At 37.6% G+C, this 10,271-nt stretch overlaps 1 long non-coding RNA gene across 1 annotated transcript; it reads right to left on the bottom strand.

Annotated features, from left to right (window-relative positions):
* Nucleotides 1-2,457: 2,457 nt before the first annotated feature.
* LOC122462079 lies at nucleotides 2,458-6,306 on the bottom strand. The gene is made up of 3 exons (XR_006284422.1): nucleotides 6,143-6,306; nucleotides 3,243-3,328; nucleotides 2,458-2,648 (listed from the first exon to the last, which is right to left on the bottom strand). It is a non-coding gene; the product is annotated as an uncharacterized LOC122462079 (long non-coding RNA).
* Between the last annotated feature and the right edge of the window lie 3,965 nt (nucleotides 6,307-10,271).

Raw genomic sequence — 10,271 nt, 5'->3', positions numbered from 1 at the left:
TGCCTGTTTTGTTTATTCAATCAAAAGGTTTGCAAGCAGGAAAACAGGAAAATAATTCACTATTTGAAATAACGGTCTTCCAGCTATGTACTGAATATGCGCAAATATGTATTTCAAATGATCAGACTGCCTGGTCCACATTCACTTTGACCTAGGGAAGTTATATGCATGTGTGCGGCTTTTAAGCTTTATCTTATAAAACTACTAGCTTCAATGCACCCTATATAAAGAGCATCAACCAATATAGGGCTGCAGAACACCAGGATACAGGCTACCAATTAAGATCAAATTCTTCCATTTTTTTCTTAAATTAATATACTCCCTGTGGAAGATGGCACTAAAAGCTGAAATCTTCAACACATCCACAGAACAAGTACAGCACAGGTAGTAACAGCGCAAGCTTCCCTGGACTAAAGTGAGTGAGCCTAAACTTTGTTCTGTAGGGACCAACTTTAAAGGTTTTCATATCAATCAATTCCTCCACTTTCCTGTTGCACTGAGATCATCAACTTGTTTCACATAAGCCACTAATGGGCATCACAGAGCAACTACTTTCAAATCACTACTGCATCTCATTTTAAAAAGTGAAATGCTGGTGAAAGGCTCAATAGCTATACTCTGATCTGATGTATCCATTGCCCCTAATTAAATCTCCAATTTGCCTGCTGCAGCAGAGTTAGGATTTTTGTAAACTCTCTCTCTTTCACTAGGTAATTCAGAATGAAGCGACTAATTGGCTAACTAAAATATGTTACGTTTGAAGTGGTGGGGCTGATAACCAAAACAGGCAATCTTTCAACAAAATCAGCGACTGTATCAGACCTGCAGGGTGATAAGTTTTCTACCTATCTTAAACCAAAATTCAAAGGATATCCTCAATCATTGCTAATGCCTTACTTCCCAAACCAGATACATTAATTAAAAAGAAAATTATAAAACACTCAGAGAAGCTTGACATACCGGTGATTAACCAGCACGTCTTCGACAAAGGAAAATCATGCCTCTATTATACTAGAATTCTTTGACTTTGTCAACAAAATATTGGACTAAATGGAACACAGGTTGTGGCAGTTCCTACACCCCTATAAGCATCCAATTCAATTTTCTTCAAATAAAAGTAACCTTTGAATACACAGAAGCCTTTCGTACTGACCCAACTCCGTCCCCCATTTAAGTGAACACTAAAACTCCCATTGCCTTGACCAACACTGAATGCTTTTAAAACTCCCTCTCACAGTATACATATTACAGGGTGAATCTTTGGAGTACAATTTAATGTTAGGAAATTTCATCCAATTTCATCCCCTAACTGTAGGTCTGTGAGGGAAATTACAGAACATGGGATAGGAGAGATAAATGTTTGATGAGTGTAATTGGAATTATCCAGTTCCCTCTTCCCATCCTCACTCCACTCACATATATGAAAAAGTATGAACAGAGCACTCAGCCAGAGTGTTCTACTAGCTTTCAACTAGCAACATTCAAATGTAGTTCAACTTTGCAAATGAGCGAACATTCAAGCAACGGAGCCCTCAACGAGGCACTGGTCATAGCACTCAAGAAAATGCTTAAATTTAGGCACATGATTTTAGGTATATGTGCACTGCAGTCAGGGATGTATGATGGCATCCCGGATGGTAGTCGGGATGTGAGATGGCAGCTTGTAGACATAGCCGAGGTAGCTTTAATCTCACTAGCTTGGGTAACAATAGCGGTGAAGCCACAACAGCAGTGGCTGTTTGAGTATGTACGCAGGGTCCTGGTGGGCTACGCTAGCCGGTGCAACCACCCATGTTCCCAGAGCTTCACCGCTATTGTTACTCAAACTAGTTTTGATCTAGCTAGAGCAATCAACTGTAGTGTAGACATATCACTCAGTGTTTTGTGGAATCAAAGCCCTAGTTCCCAGCTGGCATGAAATTTTCTAGAATGTCGTGTTTCCTTTTTCTTACACATACAAATGAACAAACACATCAGGGGACGGAAGTTGTGGGATACAGAATTCAAATCTGAGCACAAGAGGAGCTGATGGATGTTCATCACTTTTGAAGAAGCAGGTCACTTATTTAATATCTAAATATGGATTTTGGAGTATAACTTCAAGCACCTATTATTGATAATCTTGGCCAGAAGATTTATAATTTTAGTTTGGTGGGTATACAGCGCTCTATATGTGAACAATGAAAGCATAAATATTTTGCCATGGCTTCTGTTATATTTGGATTCTTAAGTTAACTGTTGGGAATGAAACCCTAAAGATATTTGCTATTGCTTTGTTTGACTAACTCTTGCTTTTTTGTGAGTGTGCATGCAAGTCATAAGATCAATAAAATCTATATACAGCATGTAAAGAAAAACAAATACGTAGAACTCACAACTTTTTGGTATTAAAATGGCCAACTTTCGTATCTAACAATAGATTTTTTCATTTTTATTGTTGTGTCTCAATCTTGCCAAGAGAATTGATGCTGAACATGTTCTGTCATTGTTCATGTTTGATACAAATTCTACAATGAAGTATGAAGTGTATAAATACTAATGATTAAAGCATTCAGCAAAAGATAGTAGCATGACATACTGCTTTGACTTTTCAGCATTCCTTACTGTGATTGACTGTGTATTCCATCCCTTCCCATGGGTCTGTGACTCTGAAAACAGAAAAAAACTTAAATAGTCAACCAATCAAATGATGGAGCATTACAAAGATCAAAGCAGTCCAGCACTCAATTATGTAATTTACAAAATACAAGAGTCATCAACATTCAGAAACCTTATTTTTGTGACAAAAAGCATATAAAGAAAAGAAAATAGTCCATTATAAATCATCATTCAGGACAATAATTGTAACAAGAATGAGAAATCGACCCAATATGTCCAACGCTCATTATGATGCTTGAATTGTAACCTTATGGTCCTCTTTGGAAACCAAACCGAAAATAGACAAGATGTGAAAAAGGTTTAATGAAGATATTTTAAAAAAAAAAACCTACAATCGCAAATGTAGCAATAAACACATCATGCCTATCACTGAAAATAATATGAGCTATATTTGGTGCTATCATTAGCAGACTTGGGCAAAACAACAGAAAAAAATGATGAACATTTCACGTACATAAGCATGATTTATTTGCAAATAGTTTGCACAGTTTTTATAAGGATATGGTCATAAAATGTAAATTTTACTGGCTTAATAGAAGTGTTAATGAAGCACAAAAACTGTCCTCAACAAGGAAAATACATACCGATGGGCATACTCTGATACAAATCAACAGGAGTAAATGTATCTTCTACCCCATATAGTGAATCACTGCTGACCATGTATTTACTTCTGGAATAAAGAGCAACTCAACATAAGTAAAGCTACCAGAAACTGGGCCTGAATAACCTCTAGAAAGTTATATCCTTGAGAACAGATTACACAAAAAGAAAAACAGCTCATTTTTAAATCAGTACAGTACTTGGAAAAAGAGTATGAAAGAATCTAATGTACAAGGTTAATGAAAATATTTTCATATAAATATGTTAACTGAGTTCTTATATAGAAGTCCATAGTAATACAGAAAAAAATAGCTAGCCGTAAATAAGAAGCTGACACCCTGTACTGTAATTTACCACATTCTGTACTCTATAATTCTCTAAACCACAAAGTTTCCTATGTTCAAGTTCAGAACATCGCTTGAACAAACACCGTTGTGCTGTCACATCTTCCTCTGAAATTAAACAAAAGACAGCAGTAGGAGCTGGGGAAAAGGAACAAACCCTCAAAAGTCAAAATAGTTCGTGACGCATGATTTTGACTTCTGTTATTGCTAGTGTACAGAACATTTGTGAGGGAGGAAAAGCACAATGGGGCTGTGATGGTACAGAACATTGCAGGCACCTCTGGATCTCTGAAGTATTGATAGACAACAAGGCACCGAGATCAGTGAAGGACAGAGGTTAGAGAAAACAAACAGACAGCTCAAATTAATAGCCAATATCATTCTTACAAAACTCCCATATAACCCAACCTTCAAAGTGTGCTGGATATGTATTTAAGAAATAAAGACATTTGTCAACCTTTAAAAACTCCCATGAGTCCCTTTCTATTTAATTCCACAGTGCTCATCCTGTTTACTGCATTGAAAATCATTCCAAATTAAAGGTTGTAAAATGGGAAAAGTTAACAAGGGCTTTGAAACAAAAAGGAATATGAACCCCGTAAAAATATTTATTTGGCCCTCTGCCCTGGTTGCAATCAACTAAAATTAGGGGAGGGAACAAACATTGCAATTTTAAAAAGAGGTAAAACAAAATAAAGCTATCTGGTGCTGTAGCTTAGTGCACTCTAGTTTTTTTATACTTTCTAAACCTTGCTTCGGGCATAAGTAAAATCTTAGCTCAAGTTGTACAAAACTCAGTGCTTTTATGTCATGCAGGTCCGTGTGAATTTTTTGTTCAGTGTCCCTCCACAGGGATCTTTCACGTACCAAATTTCATTCTGAGTTTCATGGTACGATAAATCCGAAAATTGAAAGTGAAACAGCCAAGACTACAAAATAATGCTTCTTTTTGACCCCATGCTTTCCTTCTCCTTCACTTTTAATGTCATCAGAGGTCATTAGGTGACACTCTTGCATACCTTGTATACCTTAGGACAAGACAGAACACATTGTTTAGAGAATTAATCAAACCGGTGTGAGTGTATTCAGGAAATTGCAACAAAAAAAATCTCTTAAATTATTGTTCACATTTTTGAAACCTTGAATTTTAGTTTTTCAGATCCCCCAAATTTCCCAAATTTATTCACAAGGCAGCGTGCAAAATTCATTTTCACCTCCACATTTTGTGTATCTGAAATTTCACCTAAAATATTGGCCTGGCGGCTACTTGGCAATTTTTATTTGCGGAAAATGGGAAAGATTACAGGAATTCTCCAATTTTTTCCATATGTCACCTACAGTTTAATAGAGACTTTGTCTCATATGCCCACTTCCCTTCCCATCTGCAATTGCATAACTTGCATGTGAGAGCTACAGTGATTAGCTCACATGGAAAAACATTATAGGTGTATATAACATTGTTAGCTGTCTTTGAGTATAATGTAGTATCTGGAAATGCGGAGACTCAGTATCATGTAACCATCAAGCATTCTGTAGGCCATCAACAAGTGCTCCACAAACTACCAGTGATCGATGCCCTACAGTTTGAAAGCCCCTGGGATGCAGCAACACACAGGAAGTCACATGCACATTTATATTATGTTAGACACACACAAAGTCCAGGGGCCCAATCCTCCCATTGCACATGTTACTCCCAAGAACTTCACGAGTTATGCGCGGTTAGCAGCACTTTTTTTGCTGTTATTAGGATCCGAATATTAAAATTTGTCTCTTGGAAGTAAATATAGATATAGTCCTGCATTTTCCCCTACTCCAGTTATTCTTAATCCAAGGAAAATGGAGCTATTTTTATTTTATTTTAAATTATAATGGAACGATAATGCAACTTGCCAGAATGAAGACCCTGGAGCCTGACTCCCTGCAGAACCCAATAAATATACAGCACGTATAAGTTTCCTCATCTTGCCCTACCTGAATGCATCAGGTCCCACCTCAATGGACTGCTTTGAACGGCAGCAAAGTAATTCATTTTCCAAGCTTCAACTGTCTTTGGCCTCTCTGTTGAGAACATTGACTAGTGAAAAGTGTGACAGTGTTTGTGTGTTAGAGAGGCCTATTCTGCAAGATACTGGATTAAGACCACCAGCTCATTTTATCCAGTCCACTAACCCACTGTCAACTGGTAATGATTTTCTGTTATTATTGACCTAGGCTACATTCAGATGGGAAAGTGTCATATTATCACAATTGAAAGAAATTGGCACCTATCTAATCAAGAGCAAGATTCCAGTATAAAGGTAACAGAGTAGCAGCCGCTTGAGTCTGTATTCGCAAAAAGAAAAGGAGGACTAGTGGCACCTTAGAGACTAACCAATTAATTTGAGCATCAGCTTTCGTGAGCTACAGCTCACTTCATTGGATGTATAAAGGTAAGGATTTTCCCAGGAGATGGAGGACTTTTCTTGTATATTTTAAAACAGGTTTGTTAGGACACTGGCAAAATTTATTATGCCATGAGATTATACAAAATAACTACTTACTCTACAAAAACAGCATTCATAAAGAATGATCATTGAACTAGCAATCACTGGCAAATAAATGTGTCCAGGCAGTGTGCACACTAAAATTATCTGGAAATTGCATTAATAATATCTAGCAGTCCACCCAAGGTATTATTTTTCATTCAGGCTCATCCATTAATTTGAAATCTGCAGTAAAACAAGAGAAATGTGCTTTGTTATGTTAAAACAATTCTAAAATGTGACATCTCCTTCAAAGTCTTGCTGAACAAAAAGTATATAGTGAGTTTTAATGTTGGCTCACAAATTTATTTGCACTTTGCTGCATTTAACAGATCATCAGAATAAATATAAGAAAAGCAGCTTATGCCATCTCTGTCCTGGCAATTTGGTTAAAAGCATGGCACTATAGCTGTGTTGCTATAGCACTTCCTTTCAGCTGATTTGTTCAATTTTTTACATTTATTTGATTAATATGCCACCTAAGCCCACTAACAATCTTTTCCCGGTATGTTTTGGGTAAGTGCTTCCACAGTGATTCAGGATGCAAGTCACTAATAAAAGTCATTATGCTAAGAGGATCCAGAACAACTGACCAAGAATATATTACTTCATCATCTCTAAAAAGTTTAGTAGACCAGCAAAATAAATCATAACCTAGCTCACGCAGAGAGGGCATAAGCTGCTTCGTATACTCTAAGCACTTTATCTTAAACTATTCAGATAAAATGCAGACACTCAGTGGGGGGTAAAGATTTTTAGCTAGAGGTGAATTTCAACAGGGTCAGTATTAGCAAAATAAGTAGCATTTCCTGTCCAAAAGTTCTCAAAGCATTTATGAACATGAACCTCTCTGCTTTACGTAAAATCTCTCCCAATGAATGACAACCTGAGAGTTATACTGTGCCAGAATTCACGACAAAGCTGGAAGACCGTGGCATTACATTCAAAAAGAACTGGAGTAAAATATTTAAAGGCCTGCCATTGAATCATGCACTTTACCTTTCAGTGGCGGGGAGATGCACATGTGCATCAACAGGACAAAAAAGTTTGTACTCTCTCTATATGTTTGTACAATGCCGAGCTCAATGGGACCCTTAGTCCTGATCGGAATTTCCGGACACTGCTGTAATCAAACAAACAAACAAACGACAACCAATAACCAATAACAACAACAACAAACAAATAAATAATAAAATAATAAGTAACACATATTGTGAAAAAAATAATTAATAGCTATAAATAATACACAGTAGACTCCCCCAACATCAAATGTGATACGAATTATGTGATAAGTACCGAAGGATATAGCCAAACTCTATTTAAGCACGGACTTGCATTGAGGATGAGGCAGAGCTTCATCATCCTAGCCGGAAAAAATGTGCTGAAAGAGTTAGGGCTAATCTACACGAGAAGCGCTAACTCAGCACAGCTGCACTGATGCAGCTGGGCTGCTGTAGCGCATCTGGTGAAGACGCTCTATGTCGACGGGAGAGAGCTCTCCCATCAGTATGATAAATCCACCTCCACGAGAGGTTGTACCTATGTTGGCAGCAGAAGCTGTCCCACCGACATAGCGCTGTCTACACTGGTGCTTAGGTCAGTGTAAGTTACGTTGTTCAGGGTGGTGGCTTATTCACACCCCTGAGCAACAGAACTTATACCGAAGTAAGTGGTTGGGTAGACCTGGCCTCAGAATCTTTCCTCAAGCTTCCTCGTGTACACGTGTGTGTTTGTGTCCACGCTTCCCCAGCCACTTCACTAATTTCCCATCTTTTTTTTAAAGAACAGCCCAAATACTTCTGTGCATCCTGCAAGCAATCAGCTGTCCCCACACCTGTGCCTTCTGTTACTTGCTACCCATTCATCTCTCTGTGTATTGTCCCCACCTGTAGGGCTCTCACACTTTCTTATAACAACATTCCCGAAATTCTAATAGTTCCATATTATGACCAATATACTCTCAAATTAAACTGCATTGGAAAGTATACATGAAGCAATATTGGCTGCAAATACAATTGTTTAATATAAGTTCTTTGTTGCAAGGTATAAAGCCAGTACTACAGCACTTCTTCTTTACTCAGCCTCTTAAACTAGGATTTTAGCTGCCAGTTGTCATAAACTACAATGACATTTTATACTTATTATAATATATGCTGAGTTTTGCGGAAATAAGCGCTTAGGACCAGAGGTGACTTGGAAGTCGGCTCCTCATCTACTTAGGGGCTTTTGAGAATCCCATTAGGTGCCTATCTATATCTTTAGATGCCTTTGAAAATCTATCCCCCAACTGCCAATTAATATCAACTGGATTTGGGCACCTACCTTTGAACATCTTAGTCAAAGCTTGTAACTGCACAGGAACAGTTTCCACCATTGGTCAATTACTTTTAATTGTTTACCCATTGGGAGGGGGAAAGGAAAAGCAAACTACCCCTCAGGGAGCATAAGGACCAAGATTTGGGCTATTTCCTGTGCAGGCAAACCAGGGGAGGATGGAGGGATCCTTGTATCTTCTTCCTCCTGTATATCCAAGTGGGGCACCACTGCTGGCAGCTTTATAAAACTTAAAAGAAATCATTTGTTTTTAATGGGTTAATGTTTTAGTGGGTGTTTTTATTGGGCTTTTTACAGCCAGAACTTGGTCCAACCAATTCCAGCATGCAAAGCGTTTTCATCACTGAATTCCCATTCCCTGAAAAAACAGGGTTTAAATAATGGAAATGCTGACACCATCTTAACCATAACAGCATGAACAGTGCCACTATAATTACCATTAAAGGAAGAGATCTTAGAATATGAGACAGAGTGATGCTCTCATTAATTTCCCTGCCTGCTGCAACCAGGATTCAGATACAGCTCGGAGTCTAAAGGTCAAAAGTCTTATCAATCTGAGCGATAAATGTTTAGCATAGCGAGATGGAATGTCATGAGGGGATGGAAGAGAAAAGCTTGTGTGCTAGCATGGTGACCTTGAAGTAACAAATTGAAAATGTTAATAACAATTTAGATTAAGTTTTTGTAATGATTCCTTGATTATCATGATGACAAAAATTCGAATAAATTCAAACACAGTAAACGGGTGATACCTAGCAGATTTCATTATCTGGATTGGTTATTATAACCACTCCAGGCTTACCTATGAGAGGATGCTTTACATATCAATACTGAGTTTACTTCTATTACATTTGCCAAGGATGAGCATCTGCAAATAACTGTGAAACATTATTTGTAGCACTTGCAGAATCTGTCATTTTTTGTTTTCATAACAATGTGTAGCTCACACCATTCAATAACAATTAGCAAGGACCCAGAGAACTGTTTTTCTGTGTACTTTATCTTATCACTAACTTATTGCTTGAGGATTACATATTGTTGTGGAATTTTGGCCATTAACTCCAAATGTGACTACTGAAACTTCCGATAGTAAAACTGAAGCTCTGGACAATCCTTAAGCCACCTTGTGGTATGTCTTACAGTGCACATGTGTTGATATACCCGAGTTTACGCAAGGGTTATGAATGAGGGAACGGCCTAACAGATTAGACATTCCAAGTCTTATGCATTTAGAAAATAGCTTGAATAAGACATATGCTTTGATAAGATAATAAGCATTCCAGTACTTGGACTATCTATCATTGACCCTATATAGGTCTATGTATATAGTCAGACTAGTGTGTCATGCAATATTACATATGCTTTACTGCAAAACTTCCTTATATTCAATTTTTTTCTTTCCCATTGGGGCACAGAGGACTTTAAATTAATTCCTAGGGCATTTTAATTGTAAGAACACCACTAAATACCTGGATTTCCAAGATGGTTTGACCCTGATCCATTGTGAATCAGGTAAAGCTTTAATCATTCTTTTCCAAGAGGCTTGGCAATATCTTGAATTAATTCCTCATGATTTATCTATTCTGTTGTGCCTGGATCTTGCAATACGTATACTTGGCAGTTGTAATGCAGAGCTGTTATGGATGGTGTTTCAGCCTTCTCCACTTCATTATTTAAAACATGCCAACACTCAACTTATTAAAACAAAATTTAAAAGAAAAAGTAAATTGGTTAACATTCATACAGTTTCTAATGGGTGGTCCTTGCAAGTTCTGCACCATAAAAACTAGTCATGCAACAGAGTAAGCTACAG

This window comes from Chelonia mydas, chromosome 1 (assembly GCF_015237465.2).
Source record: "Chelonia mydas isolate rCheMyd1 chromosome 1, rCheMyd1.pri.v2, whole genome shotgun sequence".
Taxonomy (NCBI): Eukaryota; Metazoa; Chordata; order Testudines; family Cheloniidae; genus Chelonia; species Chelonia mydas.
Note: the sequence above shows the minus strand (reverse complement) of the source record. Positions and strands in the feature narration are given on the sequence as shown.